This window comes from Ipomoea triloba, chromosome 6 (genome assembly GCF_003576645.1).
Source record: "Ipomoea triloba cultivar NCNSP0323 chromosome 6, ASM357664v1".
Classification (NCBI taxonomy): Eukaryota; Viridiplantae; Streptophyta; class Magnoliopsida; order Solanales; family Convolvulaceae; genus Ipomoea; species Ipomoea triloba.
Genome location: NC_044921.1, coordinates 11792311 through 11814837, shown reverse-complemented (window position 1 = coordinate 11814837; position 22527 = coordinate 11792311).

Genomic DNA, 22527 nt, shown 5'->3' with positions numbered 1-22527 from the left:
GGGGGGGGGGGGGGGGGGGGTGGAATCAAATAAATTGAGAGACACAAAACAAATGAGGAAGAAGTTACCATATCTTTCTTGAAATTCAGGTGCATAGTCTAAGAATCCCAACCCTAGATGAGTTGCCAAAAAGTTCTCTAAACACTGGTTTGAAGTTTGCCTACAGTGAATTTGATCAATTAAACATCATCTTCTAGTTTACCAATTTTTACCATTTCTGTAGTGAAATCAATGCATCAAGAACACAAAAACACCAATGAATCATCTTGCTTTTGGAGTCTGCATATTTAATTCTTCTCCATCAGTAATATGGAGAATTTGATGAAGCAAATTAAAACATTCTTGATCCAAAATACCCAACACCTCCTGAAATGTTTAGAACAAATCCTCATATGAGAGCTAAAGAATTATATAACTAGTGCATATAAAATTTTCAGGATTTTATAATTTCATGAATCTTTTGTTGCATAAACCTATCTTTAATCCACATACAGATTGTCACGGAGCAATAGAGCCAACATTATGTAGAATAGGAATACTTACTCCATTGGAATCGATACCACTGTCAAACTCATTAAAGCTTAATTGATTCTTTGACGATGAAGTCACCAACTACATCTAAGTAGCCAACATCTATTGTGACTTCATCGACCTTGTGGAGTATTGAAGCAAACGTAAGAGACGAGGGAGTGATAGCAATTGGTTGAGCCTCACCAGCCAAGATCTTTGATTTCTAAGACATTTAATTGACGCGTACTACTTGCCTCTTCAACTGATTGCATCATGATAAGTGGTGGCTTTTGCTTAATAACAACAATGTTTATAGTTCAATCCCCTATATTCTGTCAAATGCAAAAAATTTAGTACAATTGAATCTTCACACAAACCATTTCAGGATTGATTCCTCCAGGGTGGGGAATTTATCAAACTAAACTTTCAAGTGTTTTTTGGATGTGTGAATCAGATTGAAGATAGTGCGCATCATTAGCTCTATTTAGCTTAGCACACTCCCAAATGTAAGTGAAAGAGATACACCGATGATGTTATTTTACCCCTTCTCTATCACTTCTTTTGGTATATTTCCAGTATTCAATTTGTCCAAGTAATGCATTCTCATTCTTCTTACGCTATTATATACATGTTTGCAACTCATACAACAAAGTCAACACCCTTAAATCCAATATAATTATGAAACTGAAACAACAATCAACCAAAAATAACAATAATATTGTTGACTTATTTTAGATACAAATATGTTATTTTTACAAATTAGCATCAGTAACCCAATTGCACATAAAACACTACTAACAAAAAGAGGCGAACAAACAATAAAGATGAAGACAATGACAAACCTATATAAAAGTGAATTAACAAAACTTAGAGTAATTCCAACCAAAAGTAGTAGCTACTACCTAATACCTACCAACTACAATAAGTATTAGATAATTGTTTTTAGAAAAATGCAAACATTAATTTTAATGTCAATTATAATGAACTTCTCTTAGAGCCTCCATACCAATGCATTTTTGTGATTTTTGGAATAGTAAAAGGTGATGTGGAAGAAAGAAAGAAAGGAAAGAGAATGATTTTGATCTCCTGCAAAAATGGTTTTTGGAACAATGCACTACATCAGAGAAAGCATCCCCAAATGCGCACAACAAACGCCCACTCGGGCGCGTGCACTGCCTGTGCATGGTGGCGCGTTTCTTACTTTTTTTTTCTTTTTTTTCTTTTTTTTTTTATAACTTTTGTTGTCAGATTTCATTGTTTCTGTTTTTTTTTTTCATTCTCTATTTTTCATCTCTTTCCTACTTGTATCATAAAAAACCGTGAAAAAACTTAAATGATATTGATGCTCTTATACAATTTGCTTTGATATATTTTAAATTACTTATTTAAATACAAACATTGGGCATTAAATCAGTCACGCAATACGCGTGTAAAAACTAGTATTTTAAAAAATTTTGAAGAGCACTACCCCAATAAAATTCTAGTTTCTTATCTTATAAACTAGTTTTTCACGCGCATTGCGCGAATGGGATAATGCCCAAGGTTTATTATTAAATTCTCCCTAAGTAGTTAATATGATTGGATTCAAACTATTTTTTTTTTATTTTTTTTTTATTTTTTTCCATGTTATTAACAAAATACTTGGTAAATAAATATATAACATTATTTTTTAGTATAACTTTGATATTTAATTACAAGATAGTGTAAAAAGAAAACAATGAACAATGTAGTGAATATAATTAATTAATAAATTTGAAGGCAAAGAATCTTTGCATTGTAGAAAATATAGACAATATAACTAATGAAATTATATCTCCTTTTAAATTTTTTGATAATGAATATTTGTTTTCGAATAAAGGCATTGTAGACATCGAATTATAAATTAAAGAAATGCATATGAATATTTGTGGCCGCGCCCTTACGTGCGGCCGTGCGGTTTACACCACTCAATGTTAAGAAATGCACCACTCAATGTTACGAAATGCACCACCTAATAACATTGAGTGGTGTATTTCTTAAATATGAAATACACCACTCAATGTTATTGAGTGGTGCATTTCATAACATTGAGTGATGCATTTCGTAACATTGAGTGGTGTAAATCGCACGGCCGCATGTAAGGGCGCGGCCACATTTGAATAGAAATCTATATATATATATATATATATATATATATATATATATATCCCTAATCACGTAGAACCATTTCCCAGGTGAAAACATGCGGACAAATTTAAGCCACTAATCTAATAGATCTAACAGTTCAAAATAAATAAAACTTTGTAATATTTATAAAAAAGACTCCGCTCATTTTAAAAATTTGTACTCCCTCCGTCCCATTTTATGTGTCTGGTTAGGTTAACGAGGCTTGAATGAAGTGATTTTTAATTCAAATTTTCATAATATTAAATTTAGTATTAATATACAAAATTTATATATTTAGAAAATATACTAGAAGTACTATTAAACACAAAAAATCAAATTTAAAAATAAGTAAAAAATAATAAACAAAATGAACAAAGAAGAAAGAGTTGGTTTGACCAATGAATAGTAAGTAGGACAGATAAAATGTGATAGAGGGAGTAATATTTATGAAAATGACATCACTCATTTTTTACTTGATTTCTCATCCATCAAATCGTGCAAATCAATGGTTTGGATTTGTCCACACGTTCTCACATAAGGATTAGTTCTCATATGATTAGGATTATATATATGGCCCTTATTCACCCGAGGACACTAATATATATAGGACTATTAAGACACATCATAGCCATCCATATAAATGTAATAAATGGTTGAGATCAAATGTGATTATTCACCATCATCACGTCTGAATTAAAGATGAAGGGCAAATGAGTCCAATACTAATTTACTATGCACTGAAATTAAGGAAAGGAAATTATTAACATACATGGTCGTGTAGGTCATTAGTAAATATGGTAATAAATCAATGCATATGAACTGAGTATTGGGTGCCATGCTTGAGTTATTTTTGTAAGGCAAAAAACTGTTCCAGAATGCTATGTTTTGTTGGATTAATATTGGAGGAGAATATTATTAGCATGCCATAATTATTTATATGAATATTATGAGTAATGGAGATCTATGGACTTGGGTGTAGTGTGCATATGGACTTAGTATTGTGTGCCACACGTGAGAAATCTGTATGAATAATGGAGTAATTGAGAGTAATGGTCTTGGGCGTGTGCATATGATGTGAGTAATCTGTGCCCATATTGTAAGTGTTGTGTGCCACTCGTGAGAAGTTTATGTCAGCAATAAATTGCGTAAACTACCCTAATATTTGCTGATTTTAGGAATCCGTAAAATTTGCTGCCCAAAATTAAATATTATTGATGACAAAGACAAAACTACCCTCTAAGAGTGCTATACACGTTAAAATTTGCTTAATTAAAACAAACAACTAATTAAATGAACACCTAAATCTATCCATTAATTTTATTAGATCAATGGCTAATATGAGTGTCCTAGGAATCCACTATAATCCACTAGTCCTCACCTGAATACAATTCTATATATATATATATATATATATATATATATATATATATATATATATATATATATATAATTCAATTCGCGTGCGGTTGATCTTCTTAGGTGCGGTTGTGCAGTGAGAGGAGAGTCATTGATCTTGTCAAGATCAACGTCCAGGATTAACAACGTTTAAAAAAATGCAATGGCAATTTGATCATTTTCTATATGGGTCAAACTTAAGGTGCGTGGTTTTGAGCTTAAGGTGTGTTAGTTGTTGAAACTTAAGTGCGTTAGTCTAAAGTTTTTGGTGAGTGGTTTTCCTTCTTAAGGTGCGTGGCCTTCTTTCTTAAGGTGCATGGTTTTTGTAGTTAAGGTACATGGTTTTGAGCTTAAGGTGCGTTAGTTGTTGAAACTTAACTGCGTCGGTCTAAATCTTTAGATGCGTGGTTTTCCTTCTTAAGGTGCGTCATTTTGCTTCTTAAAGTGTGGTTTGTGTGCTTAAGGTGCATCAGTTGTTGAAACTTAAGTTGCATCAGTTATTGAAACTTAAGGTGCGTCGACCTAAGCTTTAGGTGCGTGGTTTTCTTTCATAAGATATGTTGTTTTTCTTCTTAATGTGCGTTTTTTTTGTTTTGTTTTGTTTTGTTTTGTTTTTTTTTTTTTTTTTTTATATATATATATATAATATGTATATATATATATATATATTATATATATATATATATATATATATATGTATATAGATATTATTTATTATGTTTCAATGCGGCCGTGCTCTCCCGTGCGGCCGTGCGGTCACACACCACTCAATGTTACGAAATACACCACTCAATGTTAATAAACACACCACAATGAAACACACCACAATGTTAAGAAACACACCACAGTGCATATTTGTGTGGTGTGTTTCTTAACATTGAGTGGTGTATTTCGTAACATTGAGTGGTGTGAACCACACGGCCGCACGGGAGAGCACGGCCACACCTGAACATGACCCATATATATATATATATATATATATATAGAGAGAGAGAGAGAGAGAGAGGGGCATCAAATGTGGATATTATACTCGGGTGAAAGATGGGGTTGAATGATAGCCGTTGATCTTGCTAAAAAGGACCATCCAAATTGAACACATATTAAAAACAACGCAGTGCCAATTTGGTTTTTTTTTTTTAATTACATTTAGGTCAAACTTAAGGTGCACAGTTTTCCTTCTTAAGGTGCATGGTTTTCCTTAAGGTGCGTGGTTTCTGTGTTTAAGATGCATCAGTTCTTCAGTTGAGAACTTACGGTGCATTTTTTATGAAACCTAAGGTGCGTTGTTCTAAAGCTTTAGGTACGTAGTTTTACTTCTTAAGGTGCATGGTTTTCCTTCTTAAGCTGCGTCGTTTGTGTGCTTAAGGTGCATCATAGTCTCGCACAAGCTTTCCCCCGGTCTCAATACTTTGCATTACCCGGAAGAAGGGTTTAGTGATGACCAAGTCAGTGAAGATCCGTGCGGCTAGGAGTCCAGGTGTCATAACGTCATTAAAATATGTCACCGAAGCCTTGTAATCCACCACGGCCGTGGCTATCTTGCCCTCGACTCTCTTCTCTACCGTCTCGGCCTTTTTCTCTATTGCCTCGACCTTTTCTCCGAGCTCTTTAATCTTGTTATCTTGATGGGCGATAGACTTTTTGGTGGAGTCCATGCTCGTGTGATAAAGCATCTTAACTCGGCCAGGGTGCAGCCCATATACACGAATTAAACTATGTTAGTCGATGCGTAGAGTAAAATATAAAGCCCCTTCCATGCTTCGATGGGAGAGCTCAAACCGAGAAAAGAAAGCGGAAAAGTTCGAGCGTACAAGAAATTTTGTGCCGAGCGCAAATTTGCTAAAAGCAGGCAATTATGCGGTGGGCATTCGGGAAAATCTGCCCAGGAAAGACACCGTAGTGCCGGAGAAAGGCCAAAAGAAATTGGGTGAAGGGGAGAGAGATCGGGGCCTTCAGAGACTCATGGTGTAACCCGATCCAGTCCTCGCGGTGTCGATCTATGATCGAGCTGAGACTACGGCGGGTGTCGTACTTAACTCGTCCACTCAAAAGACTTTTCAAGTCCTGCAGGTCGGACAGGGTTAGGAAGGGTTCGTATGTCTCAACCTGTTCGGTACTTAAGATCTTGTGCCAGCCACTGGTAAGAGTAGGAGCTTGGATTTGGGCAGGCCGGATGAGGAAGGAGTGGAAGTGAGAGTTTGGTCGGATATTACCCGAGTGGAGGTGTCCGCCTCGTCAGTGTCAGGAAGCATGGCCATGCTCAGATCCTCAGCATGGTGCTCAGTGGAGGTGTCCGCCAACTCGCCCTAGATCTTTGTAAATTGCTCGACCTCCTCGATGAAGGTGTCGTATGTTGGAAAAATGGCAATAAATGACATTTTAAGTGACCATTTTGTGGTATAAATATATGTAAGGTTCACATCCGATTTGGGTCGGGTCAAAGTGGATTCAGATTCTTCGTAGTGAGACGAAGAGATCGATATATTATACGCTCAAAATGGATAATGGGTGAATGAGAAATTGGTTCTCAAAGTAGACCCATTGAGATGGAAAAAATGTGGGTAAAGCTTTAAGGAAAAGCATTTGTCCCACATTGGTTTGGGAAGGGGATTTCACCCACTATATATACAAGAGGCTTTTTTATGAGTTCGAAAATGAGTTCGAAAGGCTTGAACTCGTGTGCGCCGACACCTGCGGGCACGAATGTCGTCCGAAAAATTGGCAGGCCTTGCGGGCTAAGTTATGCCAGAATTGAATACCATGTTGAATGCCATTAATTCATTCCTCTACTATATATTTCCAGGTTGAGCAGGAGATTTACAAGCACGAAAATCAGTTTTTCACCTCGAAACTCTGCTCCTCCTTCGTTCTAGCCACCTGTGTTCATCCCACGTTCTCGTTCGCCAGATACAAGTTTGTGTGCTCAAACGGCGGATCGTAGTACGTTTTATCCTGGGAAACCTAGATCGCAACGCTCCAGCACCCCGGGAGGCGGTAAATAAGGTTTTAAGGACAGAGGAAACTCGACTCGTACTTACAACTACCCCAAAGTCTGTTCTTCACCGTCCCTTATATTCCAGGTCTATCTAACCTTTGTTGTAGGTTTAAATTCCTGGAATTTTCTTGTAATATTTGTTTTAGTGGATTTTCTTTTTTCGTCCATTTTCGTGGGTATTTCGAGAATTGTTTCCCAACATCGTATGATGACACCGAGAAGGAGCTACCTCGACCATGGTGTCGTAATCGCCGATCGAGAAATTTTGATTGTCAGTGTCGGACATTGTACCCCTTCCTTCTAAAAGGAATTGAAATGAGGGGGAAAGAATTTAGCGAACGGGAAATCTACCGAGCTAAGTTAAAAATCAAAGGGCTTAGTGACCCAAACTCTAAAAAAAACACATATACATATATGTAAAGAATGTTTGAGATCAAATCCTTACTAGGTAGAGTAGATGATGCGTATTTAGGCTTGGGAAACTCCAAATATTTTTTTTTTGCAAAGAACGTGTGAGTGTTTCTCGCTTTGATGTCCTATTTATAAGCAGAAGAGGCGGGAAAGTTTTATTCTATGGACCTGGTCAGATATGGATCGACCCGAGGTGAAGGACATTTTCCAACCTAGTCCGACCGTATTCTATCACCTGACCGACCTAACATGAGAGGTTGAGCTCGACCCCGAGCCCTTCCTCCTTGTCTAGAGTAGCTTAAACCAAGCCTAGTAGCTTAATCAGGCATATCGTGGCACGTGGGCGTTGTTCCTTTGGCTCGAGATCGATTTGTGCATGTGGAACACGTGGCGAACATGCCGGCCTCTCAGCATGTGTCTCTTCCAAATCTCCTATAAACACCTTGCAAGGTGTTTATGAAGGGGACCTTTGGGCAATGCCCATACTATTGCTACCAACTCGAGCGCTGGTGTTGGAACTACGACCGTGATGGCTGCATGCTTGGGGTGTACTTCTCCTCTAGGTCGTACCGTGAGGCTTGAAGCTGGGTCGCTATATACTCCTCGGACGACCGGTATATATGGTAATCGTATAATTCTAAGGAGATCTTCATCCCAGCATTGCTTAGGGCCCGGGTCTTGGTCGGGAAGGTATGCTTGGTGAAGCGGGATGGCCATTCCTATGGAACTGGAAGCTTCCAGATGTACTTGATCGGGAGGATCCGATATTTCCATTCTTTGTTGTTGTTTGGGAGGTGGATGATGCTATAGTGGTGGCCTTGGGATTGCACCATTAGAAACCCTCTCTTGTGCTTAAGCGGGAGTGCCCGAATAGAAAAAAGATAGTTGAAAAGCTCGATAGGGCACGGGAGACCATGCCGAGCATAGATTTGGGAGAAGCAAGCCAAAATTCGATGGGCATTCGAGCTGATCTGCATAGGAATTACCCCGTAGTACTTGAGGAAATATAGGAAAGGAGAGAATGTGAACGACAACGGAGCTTTAAGGGAGCCGAGATGAAACCTAAGTCAGTCCCCTTTAGTGCACTCAATGACATCACCCTAAGAATGGTGTGTGTTAAAACGAACCCGACCAACCAAGAGAGAGGAAACCTCTTGACCTCGGCTCAGGTGAGTAAACAAAAATGTTGTCGCACAACCTCGCTATTAAGAAATATGTGCTTCTCACGCGGCAGGGTAGGTGCACGGGTTTGGGAAGTAGTGCTCACCCTCGGAAGGAGCGACCGAAAAGGTCGAGGTGGCACGAGTTTTTGTCGGGGAAAAAGAGGAAGGAAGATGAAGAAAAAGGGCAATGAAAACAACCCGGAGATATTTTCCTCGACCGGAAGGCCCGACCTCCTAGTCAGTTGGGGGATGGCTGGCTGGTCGTTGATCAGCTTGGTCGTCAGCAACTCGAGACGGCTCCGCTTGTTCGCCTAATAAAGCGTTGATTTCTCGGATAGTCGAGTAATCCGAGGAGACTGTGAATGAGCCGATATCGACATCATTGTTGTAATCTTGGGCCGAGACATTCTAGCTATCAGAGTCGAACATGTCTTCTCCTTAATTGAAGTCAAGGGAAGACGCCTTAGAAGGGGAACCCGAGGTAAGTTGATAGACAACACCCGATCACAGGCTACTTAAGCATAAAAACGTAAAAACTGAAAGGGTAAGAGCGAAGTACTTTTTGGTCGAATTCACGTTGGCTTAGGAAATGTTAAATGTGTGAGAATTCTCTGAGTGCAGTAGCTCGGGAAGCTCCGATCTCGATTTAGTAGGACAAAGCGTGAAATGAAACCCCTAGAATGCCCTATTTATAGAGGATGGTTGGAGGGAGAGACGTTTCAAAATTCAAAATCGGGCATTTCGAATCAAAAGTGGATGGTCGACACGTGTCCACTGGACCCTGTGAACAATGATTTGAGCTCTGGCCGTGTACCCGTGCCGCACCCAATCCACGCCGAATCGTGGCCTTTGTTCAAGTTATAGCTTGCACCCTTCCTCTCATACTATCGTCAGGTCCTGGGCTAAGGGGGCTACTTGATGGGGATTATTCCCCGATAGTTGTGCATGAATGATGGTTGGATGTAGATCAATTACGTGAGTGGAGCTCGGACCGTCCTTCGCCAACCTCTCACGATCATCCTCTTGACCATCTCAGTTACCGAGCTCCGCCGGATGGCAGTGTATGCAGGTGCTCCAACAGTCATCATGTCCCAACCTAATCAGGTCAGAACCGACCTATCGACCTCTTCCGACAGCAGAATGTAGTGTCCTCAAGAATATTAGGGCACGTAGTCAAGCCCCCCGGGCTTCAAACTAACGTTATGTTTTGGAAGAAAATTCTCATCAACTTACCAATCAGGCAACCAATTATCTCTGCCGACCCAACAATTGTATTTTTTTTCTTTTTTTCAAAATACGAACCAATATTTCTATTAGACAAAAATGTTGAATTTTTCAGCGGTGATTTCACGTATGTAACTTTTGACAAGTCTCATGTAATTAACTATTTACATATAGATTAGTCATTGGACACAAGATAATTGAGTAAAATTAAATAATTATATTTTAATTGGATTTTGTTAACAAATAAAAACCGAAAACAGTGGAGCAAGCTAAGTATCATCGTTAATCCATCTAATCATTTCAACCACATATGCAAAAGAACTTACGTCCCGTGGATGGGACAATGCATCACTTTCCACGCAAGGTGGTGTATCTGTCGTTACCACTTCTGTTTTCAAGATTTCCCTCATTTTCATGTGTGTTTTAACGACATGTATGTCCACAAATACATACTATATATTTAATTTCTTTTAGAGGGTAAAATATTGAATATATGAAGATTATATCTTATTTTTAGTTACATGTTGATATTATTAGACTATAAGATTTTTTTAAATATATAAACTAATAAACTATAGTTAATTTTTTTAATATATTAATTGATATATATCTATTTTTTTTTTTTTTGAATACAGATATATATCTATTTATCTTTTGTAATTGTTACATACAGCTGCACTAGTGACACCAAATACGATTGATACGAGTACTTATAGCGCAAATTTTACTGTGAATCATGTATCAAAACGACATCGTTTTGATTAATAAAAACAAACGACCGAAACGACTTCCGTTCTGCGCCGTTAACTTTAAATTTATATACATTGCAGTTACCTTTCAATACAACTGCAGTTACCTTTCAACACAGCTGTAGTTCATTTTTGATATAGCTGCAGTTTCATTCGACATTATACACTCAAATATGTGAAACTGTTATTCAGTTTCATTTCAACACAACTACAGTTTCTTTTATAATACACTACAGTTTTCTTTCAACACAACTACAATATTATTTCGATATAACTACAGTTTAATTGGACAATATACACTCAAAAATGTAAAACTGTTATTCAGTTTCATTTTGTATACATTGCAGTTTTCTTTCAACATAACTACAGTTTCATTTCGATATAACTATAGTTTCATTTGATAATATAAAAACACAGTATCTTTTGAGATGAACTGTAGTATCCTTTACGGAGCGCCGTTACGATTTACAACAGCCGTTTCTTCTATTTAATGAAATGGCATCGTTTTGTGATCATGATCTACAATGCATTATAGATCATGGTCCACTGTATAACGACGGGTACTTATAGTACCTCAATATAATCCAAATAATATTCATGGTTATATCTAATAGAAAAGGTATTAATGTCGTTTGACACTATAAAAATCCCACGCACATAAGTGGTTTTGGTAATTGATTATTGTCTACTTTTGCAAATATCTCACTCACACACAAGCCATTTTGGTGATTGATTGTCAACTTTTGTAAATGAGTTAATTTTAGAAATGGTCCGTTAATTATCGACATTATTAATTTTTATCATTGATTTTTAATTAGATCATAAATGGTTCATTGATTATTAACATTTATCAATTTTATCATTGACTTTTAATTTGACTATAAATTATGGTCTTTTGACTAATGACTATTGATTTTGTTCAAAATTTAATCATCTGGTTAAATATTTATTTAGTAAACATTAAATTTAAGTATAATAATGTAAAAATTAATTAGAATAATTGTGTTTCCAGATTTTCATATTTAAAGAATTAAAAATGATTAAATAAATAATATAATCGCCTCAAATTTGTTGCAGAGACTTATCAGTAATCACTTGGTCCAAACTAGTTTATGCATCAATATGTTCTTCATATTCTCACTAATGATGAACCCAATGTATTAAGTTTATGAACCAATTTGCTCATCTCAACAACAAACCAATTTTTACATTCTTACCCTTAAATTTAACGCTTACTACATGAATATTTAACCGAAGGATGATCAAATCTGGAACAAAATCAATAGTCAATAGATCATTTATGATCAAATTAAAAGTCAATGATGAAAATTGGTAAATGATAATAGTCAAGGGACCATTGATGATCCAATTGAATGTCAATTTTTTTTTTTTTTAGTAAAAGTCAATAGTTAATAGACCATTCATGGAATTAATTCTTTTGTAAATATAATTTTCAGTTGCATGTATTACATTACATTATTATTACATTTTTAGACTTCAATGTTGCTATCTTTAATATTTTAATCTGACATGTCTTGTTTGCCTAGAAATATGCAATCGGTTAACCGAACCGTTTTAAGTGAAGTTTTTAAAACTTTAATCTTTAACCGAATCAAATTTTTTATTACCGAATTAATCGAACCGAAGTTTTTAATTTTTTTTTTAAGTTAACATTTTAAATCCTAAAAATAATACCTATAATAATAAATGCAATTAAAATAATACATTAATAATAAATCCATAAGAAAATATACAAAAATAATACCATAAATATACAAATTTATAGGGATTTTACATATATACATACATATATATATATATATATATATATAATTTCAGTTAACCGTTCGGTTAATTCAATTACCTAAAGTTTCGAACTGAATTAACCGTTAACCAAAATTTAAAAAAAAACTATTAACTATTAACCGAACAAAAAAAAATCAGTTAAAAAATGATTAACCGAACTTTATTAGTTCGATCAATTAACCGAAAATTTATCGAAATTTACACACCTCCCCGCGTCAACCATTACAAAATATACCTAACTCATAAACAAGAGCAAAGGCAAAAGGAAAAAATATGACAAATGATTTAAAAATATTAGATCATGATGCAGTTAAATATTTATATATTCACATAAAGTGGATGACCATGGACTAAATCAAAATACAATTTTCCCGGCCAACTATATAATAATATTTATCTTTAAGCATGCAGAAATGATTTATTTATTTATCAACATTTATGGTAAGACGTAGCTAGCTTGCAATAAATAAAGTAAATAAACAAGCAAGTTAATTTGACATTACTGCTTCCATGATAGCACTTTTTGAGCAAATTATACCACACTGTAACCAAATTAACACAATTGATTCAGACACTTGGGCTTTTTTCTTCATTTTTACTTATTGTGTGTATAACGTTTGTTCTGTTTAGTGCTGCTTTAGCTCATCTATTTCTAGAATGTCAAGGGTTTTGTCACGATTAACCCTGGGGATGGTTAATTTGATTAATCGTTAATCAAACTTTCACTTAACCAATTTAATTGAAATTCTAAATGTATTGACTATTTTTTTTTTTTGAATACAAATGTATTGCCTATTAATTGAACTCAATTTATTTGTGTTGCCTTAAAAAAAAAAAAAAGAATTTATTTGTGTTAATTCGGTTGGTCAACCGATCCGATTAATTAAAATATTAGTATCTTTTTAATAAAAAAGCAAGCATAACTTACCTATAAATTCGTAATTTAAGTTTGAGTTAATGTCATCGGGGATTCTCCGATTATAGTGATTTTGTCACATTTAGTCTTAAACTTTCAAATCAATCACTTGTGGTCCTTCAACTTTTAAGTTGACCAACCGTGATCTTTTAACTTTTAAATATTAACCAGTTGTGGTCCTTCAACTTTCAAATTTTAACCAGTTGTATTCCTTCTGAAAAGACCATATAGTTGTGGGGATTCTCCGATTATAGTGATTTTGTCACATTTAGTCTTAAACTTTCAAATTAATCACTTGTGGTCCTTCAACTTTTAAGTTGACCAACCGTGATCTTTTAACTTTTAAATATTAACCAGTTGTCGTCCTTCAACTTTCAAATTTAAACCAGTCGTATTCCTTCTGAAAAGACCATAGTTGGTTAAAATTTAAAAGTTGAAGGACCACGGGTAGCTAGTTAACTAGAAAATTAAAAGATATCAGTTGGTTAACATTTGAAAGTTGAAAGAATATGAATAATTAACTTAAATGTTTAGGACTAAACATGACAGGATCACTATACTTCGAGAATCCCAGATGGCATTAAACTCTTTAAGTTATCAAATTCTAACATTCATGGTACAAGTCTAGAAATTCAATTACCCATAAATCCATACTACAAGTAAAATTCATAATACAAGTCTTCACATGTACGTATTTATACTTAAGGTTAATTTGAATAACCAATATTTTTTAATCGAATTAACCAATATCAGAAGTTTAAAAAGAAATGCAAAATCGCTAACCAAAACAAAAAAGTTCATTATTAACGGATTAATCAATTTTTTTTTTTCAACATCGTTGGTTAATACAATTTTAGCTAAAGTTTACACACGAGTTATAATATGCTAACTGCATATGGCATAACCACATAAGGGCCCGTAATTTTAATTGAATTACTTACCTGAAGTATATATATTTTGTCTCTGAGACAGATTCTGACTGGAATAATAATAAAGAATAAACTAATACAAGATAAGTAAAGAAGGAACTATATATGGACAAAGCAATTGTTAACGTAGTTCAGAGAAATCTTCCTACGTCTGCGGGGCTACTCAGCGTATGCCTAATTCACTAGATAATCGCCAAAGATTATAAGGGTTGAAGTAACATGTCCATACACACTATGTCCTTAATTCTTCACACCAACTCAATCTTCATCATCTACTTGAGTGGGTGCGTTGCAAGCCAAATCAACCTTAAAACTTGTGCTACCATGAACGTGTATCACAAAGGATATTGTTTAAACCAATTAAATCCTTTACAATATGTTTGGTTCATGGAATGGATTTTAAGGGAATATGAATAGTATTTCATAGGTAATGGAATATGCAAGGAATATAATAGGAATTGTATTCTATTGTTTGGTTCGCCGAGGGAATAGACTTTAGGAATGTAATTCCAATGTTTGGTTAGTTTAAGGAGTAGAAATGGAATGTGTTTAAAAGACATAAATACCCTTATATAATAAATGTATTATTATTATTATTACTTACATTTTTAATATATATATATATATATATATATATATATATATATATATATATATATATATATNATATATATATATATATATATATATATATATATATATATATATATATATATATATATTAAGAATTATAATATAATACAAAAGTGTATTTTCGGTATTATAGTATAAAAGTTATTCCCAAATACTTGAAAATACCTAATACTAGGGGGTTCCCTAGGAATGGATATTCCCCTGCAAAGGGAATAGCTCATTCCCGGGAATGCTATTCCTTGGAATAGAATGACGAACCAAACAGTGGAATGGGTCTATTCCCGGAAATGGTATCCATTCCCGACCTATTCCACGAACCAAACACGCTGGTAGAGTTGTAGAGATTGATAGAATATTTAGAGCATTAAGCGTTATCTTTAGCCTTTATCTTCCCGCCTTTTATAGTGTAGGAATAAATGAATAATAACCACCATCTCTACATATTTGCTGGTGAAAATCCTCATAACGTGGAGAGCCATTCAATTTAAAACTTGCAAAATATTTTGTCCATTTGACCACAATATGTTAGAGAAGTTCGCCCAAACTGTTGTATGCACTGACTCAAAGAGTTTCTTCTGATATAGACCCAGGCTTAACCATGCAGCTTTTGTCGTAGTTCCAAACTACAAGATAGATTCTAAATTTTTTATATTCTATGTTTTGAACTGCACTTTTATTGTTACCCTATTGTTTCTTAAATTAGACTTATTTTTAAATTGCATTCAATATTCTATGTTTTGAACTGCATTTGACTCTCTTACTCTGTGGTGCTATATATATGTCTCACCGTAAAAAAAAAAAAGGGTGGTAGAGGTAAAACATGTACAGGTACTTAGTCACGGCTTGGCATGCATGCCACAACCGCCATCAATGCATGCACTAATAATTAAAGTCTCGGAAGAAGAAAATACACGCATAAGGACAACACAAAGTATGAAGTTAGAAGGCATTTGAAGGACACTGATTCTGAGCATACTGCCTCAGCTTCCAGGGAGAGTGAGCATACTATTGAAGCGGAGACCGAGCATACTTCTCAATTGGCTTTTGAGCCAGCATATGTTCCATCGAGCATGATTTCAAATAACCGTAGAACTCTGATTCACCCAATCGACGGAAAAGCGCAAGTATTATTCATTTTCACATATATTATATAAATGTCATAAAACCTAACATTGTATTATAATTCAGATTTGAGCCTCATTCAGCACATCGTTGGATCATTGATTGCATACAAAAGGCATACCCGTAGGCTATAAAATCATTTAAGGCCGCTCCTCAATATCTAAAGGATGTGTGGCTTAATGAGTTTAAGGTAAGCATTTATGTCTCAAGTAGATTATTGTAAACGTGATGAAATTAAGTCAAACATGTTTCAAATTCTCTTTAAATTTTGCATAGCAAATGCTTAATTATACTCTGACNATATATATTAAGAATTATAATATAATACAAAAGTGTATTTTCGGTATTATAGTATAAAAGTTATTCCCAAATACTTGAAAATACCTAATACTAGGGGGTTCCCTAGGAATGGATATTCCCCTGCAAAGGGAATAGCTCATTCCCGGGAATGCTATTCCTTGGAATAGAATGACGAACCAAACAGTGGAATGGGTCTATTCCCGGAAATGGTATCCATTCCCGACCTATTCCACGAACCAAACACGCTGGTAGAGTTGTAGAGATTGATAGAATATTTAGAGCATTAAGCGTTATCTTTAGCCTTTATCTTCCCGCCTTTTATAGTGTAGGAATAAATGAATAATAACCACCATCTCTACATATTTGCTGGTGAAAATCCTCATAACGTGGAGAGCCATTCAATTTAAAACTTGCAAAATATTTTGTCCATTTGACCACAATATGTTAGAGAAGTTCGCCCAAACTGTTGTATGCACTGACTCAAAGAGTTTCTTCTGATATAGACCCAGGCTTAACCATGCAGCTTTTGTCGTAGTTCCAAACTACAAGATAGATTCTAAATTTTTTATATTCTATGTTTTGAACTGCACTTTTATTGTTACCCTATTGTTTCTTAAATTAGACTTATTTTTAAATTGCATTCAATATTCTATGTTTTGAACTGCATTTGACTCTCTTACTCTGTGGTGCTATATATATGTCTCACCGTAAAAAAAAAAAAGGGTGGTAGAGGTAAAACATGTACAGGTACTTAGTCACGGCTTGGCATGCATGCCACAACCGCCATCAATGCATGCACTAATAATTAAAGTCTCGGAAGAAGAAAATACACGCATAAGGACAACACAAAGTATGAAGTTAGAAGGCATTTGAAGGACACTGATTCTGAGCATACTGCCTCAGCTTCCAGGGAGAGTGAGCATACTATTGAAGCGGAGACCGAGCATACTTCTCAATTGGCTTTTGAGCCAGCATATGTTCCATCGAGCATGATTTCAAATAACCGTAGAACTCTGATTCACCCAATCGACGGAAAAGCGCAAGTATTATTCATTTTCACATATATTATATAAATGTCATAAAACCTAACATTGTATTATAATTCAGATTTGAGCCTCATTCAGCACATCGTTGGATCATTGATTGCATACAAAAGGCATACCCGTAGGCTATAAAATCATTTAAGGCCGCTCCTCAATATCTAAAGGATGTGTGGCTTAATGAGTTTAAGGTAAGCATTTATGTCTCAAGTAGATTATTGTAAACGTGATGAAATTAAGTCAAACATGTTTCAAATTCTCTTTAAATTTTGCATAGCAAATGCTTAATTATACTCTGACAGAAATTCTCAACTCTACATTTTCATCCTTCTCAAAGTGCTGCAATTTGGAGAGCTTTCCCGTGTTCACTATTTCTTAAATCTGCAATTAAGAAAATTGTTGCCTTTTATCTAGCAAATGCTTTTATTTTGGCTGATGATAAAAGAAACAATACAATATCTACATTAGATGTCAACTGTGCATGGTTCTATTGACTTATCTCCTTTGCTTTAGCATAAAAAAAGATTACTTGTGTTTGCTAATTTAGAGTTTTGATGATTATAGAAAAATTATAGATGGGATCAACTAGAGGAGAATATTGTACACTGCGTCTTTGAGAACAGAGGTGCAAAGTTCCTTATAGACCATTTACGAGAGGTTTGCGTGGGCTTGGCTGATGAAAACAAAACCAAACCACATTGGATTGCTAATGATGTGCTAGATGACTTAATCCACATATGGGAGAGTGGGGATTTCAAAAAGCTCTCGGAGAAAAACAAGAGTAATAGAAATTCAAATTCTGGAGGACTAGGTGCATTGCTTCATAGTTGTGGTTCTATTTCTATGATTGAACATTGTCAAACACTTGTAAGTTTGAAAAAAATATTAAAATAGCTTATCTTATAACATTATACTAAATATGTTGTGTTATTATTGAATAGAAAGAAAAGTTTGGAAAAGATCTAAGTCTTGCAGACTTGTATCAACACACTCATAAACAGAAAAATGGAGTTGGAGCATATGTTTTCGCAAAAGCTCAAGAAGATGTGGTAAGAAATCTTTCTAATATAACCTCTATTAAAAGTGTCACATGGAATTATTTTAGGAAATGAACGTACTTTGTTTTATTTTATAGGATACAATGAATGAACTGCGACAGACTCAGACTGATGCATCAGATGCAGAGTTGTGGTTAGAGGCTACCGGTGGTGTACAGAGGGGAGGCTACGTATATGTCTTTGGCTCAGATACACAACACTATTTTCCTGAAGATTCAAAGAAATCAAAATCTCAAGCTGGAGCGTCATCTTCAAATGCAACTTTGATGGCAAAAATTCAAGAAATGAGGGAAGAAAATAAGTTTATCCGAGAAGAACTTGAAAAGATGGGTGTTATATTTGCACAACTCAATGCAAATCTTGAGTTCTTAAGTTCTTTAAACTTGAACAACAACTCCATATCACTAAACGATGAAACACAAGCTCATTCAGATGAAGATTAAATACTTCATATTTTTATGGTTTTTTTTTGTGTGTACGCCAATGGTACACGTACTACTTAAATATTTATGCACATGATGCTATCTTTTTGTTGTAAATAATTTTGATATCTAAATATTTTCATTTTGAAGTTCGATAGTGTGTACATTACTTTGTTGATGATATAGAATGTATCGACAACAGGTAAAACAAAATTATAGCAAGATCAAAATAATAAAAATAATTTATATAAATGTAAATTTTCCTTCCAATCTTTGGTCACAATTTCCGTCTAACAGGTTGGTTGGAATTTCCGTCCAACAGTCAAAATTAGATGGTATTTCCCATTCTAAAATTTATTGGGTTACCATCCGAAATTTCCGTCCAACGGGTTAAAGTTGGACGGGAATTCCCATTCTAAAAATGGTGGGTTACCAATCAGACTTTCTGTCCAACGGGTCAAAATTGGATGGAACTTCCCATTTTAAAAATGGTGGGTTACCATCCGGAATTTCCGTCCAACTTTGACCCGTTGGACAGAAATTCTGACAAACATCTAATGTTGGATGGAATTATCGATGTTCATTTTTCTTGATCCTCGTTTTGGTCGGAATGTTGGTCGGAAACCCATTTACCGATCAATAACCCCAGTTGTCCGTCCAACTTTTGTTAGACAGAAATAGCAAGATTTCCAATAGTGGGAATCCTGATCCTGAAATAATAACAAATCTTATTGGAAATAACAAATAATATAATTAGTAAATTAACATACCTGCTATTCCAAATTGTGATCCTTAATCAACGAATTTGCCAATTATCCTCTACTAGTTCCCGAATACCATTTATCATTCCTTGAGATGCTTTTGGAATTAACTGTGATACAAAATCTATTTTCCTAGCCCACACTTGTTTTACAAACGGTGCAATGTGTTTGTGGGTGCACTTATCACGCCTTTGATCTTTGTAAAAGTAAAAGCATTTTGGACTGGTGTGTCCACGTAACCTGCAATAATGACAAATTAGGTTATAAAGCTTATAACTAATTTTGGTTTGCCATACTTTACCATATCCTCGCTGATTTGTGCTAGATTCAGGTAAGTCTGTATCTGGAACAGATGCTTTGACAAAGCCAGTGTTAACTTGATTCGTGTCTCCGATGAATCCCAAACCAAACTTGGTGGTATACTTTCGACCCGAATCAAGGATTTGATCCATCGTAGCAGTGTTGTTCATCATCTTTATTCATTTCTTGAGCATTTCCAATTCATATTTCAATTTCTCCTCATGAGCAAGTCGTGCCTTTATGAGGATATCTCTATCAATCACTTGATTCTTGTGCACTTTTTGAGCATTTTCTAGTATCCTAACTTGACTAGACAATGAACAATTAACTTTAAGCAAAATCTCTCATTTGGAGTACAATTTCTTGTATTCTAATTCGAATGAAGGTGCTAGCAAATCTTTATCTTCGGCTGATGTGTATTCTCCGCCTTCTAAGTCATCTACATCTTCTGCTTCTGACTCTGCAACAGTAACAGTTGTAAATGCAACGAAATTGCCTAAGATTTCGTCTGTGTCAAATTTAAGAGCTTTTGATCCAGGTTCTTCATCACTCCAGGTTAGAGACTTAGAGCGGTCATTGACTTTTTCCTTCGTAAATATGTGGGACACTATGCTTAGACGTGCCTAAACCCTTCACACTCATAACAATGAATTCCTTTGCTATTTAATTTTTTTAGATTAGGAGGATCGTGAAGATGAGCCCTTGTTGTAACTTGAAGACCCGAGTTTTTGTGCGCTTGAGTTAGTTTCTTTCTAGTTTTAGAACTCACTTCCACGTACATTGTTCTGTTGTTTTACCTGTTTCAAAAACTTAGAAAATATTTTAGTCAATAAAACAATTGGATCATCACTAGACTCATCTGGATTAGATTCAAGATTTTGTTCTCCAACTGAAAAGGCTATATTCTTCTCCTTTTTGTTGTGATCGGAGAGGATCTCCATCTCGTAAGTTTGTAGGCTTCCCATTAATTGAGCCACTGTTTTGTTCTCCAAACCTGCATGCTCCTGGATTGTAGTTACCTTCATTATGAATCGTTGTGGCAAAGATCTAAGAATTTTCTTGATTAACTTCGATTGAGGAAATGGTTTTCCAAGAATAGTGGCACGATTTGCAAGTTCTTGTACTCAAGCATGGAAATCCGCAATGGTATCTTCTTCCTCCATTCTCAGTTGTTCGAAGTCAGATTGGGCTAGCTGCAATTTTGATTGTTTTACAGAACTTGTGCCTTCATATGTGGTTTCTAATATTTCCCATGCGTATTTCCTGAATCACAACTTGTAATAAGAGTAAATTAATCTTCGTGCATTAGTGAAAAAATTGTATCTAATGCTTTATTGTTGTCGTTGACAAGCGTCATCTTCGTTACTGCCCATCCTATTTCTACCTGGTTTAGGGACATGAGGATCAACTGGAGTTGCACCAGCCTTGGTGGGATGGTCCCATCCAGTTAGCATGACCCTCCAAACTATTTTGCCTTGAGCTTTAAGGTGCATCTTAGTATGAGCTTTCCAATAGGCGTAATTAGCCCCTATTAATTCTAGTGGTATATGTCTATTCGTCCTGAAACAGTCAACAATAGGTAAAACAATCCACACAAGTAAAACAGTAAGGAAAAATAATAAAAACACAGCACACGTAAGAGGAGTTCCTGAGTTCAAGAAACACAATGCACCAAGATCTTTGGACTAATAATTTAAGCCTATGGACTCTAATACTAATTGAAAAAGGATCGTAGATCTTGAATGAAAGAATTACCTAATTAGTTCCTACTCTTTTGATATCTTATTATGTAAACTTCTCTCTTATTTCTAGAAATGGTTTTCAACTGAACAAATTGAATATTCGTTTCAATCTATAAACATTTTATGGTAATTTTATGTCAATCTCTATATATATTTTTATACTTAAGGTGTAATAGTATAGTTGCACAGATATTAGTATAATTGACTAATAATTATTATGATAATTAAGGAATTAATTGCTCATATATTAGTATAATTGACTAATAATTATTATAGTAATATTATTAGTACAAAATAAATTATTATTCACATTCTTCCATTTAATTATTATGGTAAAATTATCGTAATCTCTATATATATTTTTGTACTTAAGGTGTAATAGTATAATTGCAATTCTCAGTCCCTTCTTCCTTATTTATTTTTGTAATAATTTAATTGTATAAATCATATTACAATATCAATTTTTAAAGATAATTGCTGACAAACGATTGATATATTATTCAATTAGATGAGTAGAATGTACTCTATAGTGTTAGAAAGTGCATTGCATACTGTTGCAAAATATACATTAAAATTTTGAATTCTTTCTTCTTCTTCTTCTTCTTCTTCTTCTTCTTCTTCTTCTTCTTCTTCTTCTTCTTCTTCTTCTTCTTCTTCTTCTTCTTCTTCTTCTTCTTCTTCTTCTTCTTTTTTGATATATTAAGTTTTATAGTTTATGTTAGACTAATCATAAATCCTAGAACCCATATCTAAGAATCGTTAGATGAGGTAAATTATTGCAAGTCACCCAAACAACCTCCCAATCAGTCACTATCATCGACTCTGTGCACAAGATATCCATCTTCACACTTCCACCAATTTGGCGAGCCCAATCTCGCTCCAATCTAGAAAGCACAAGGGCCCAAA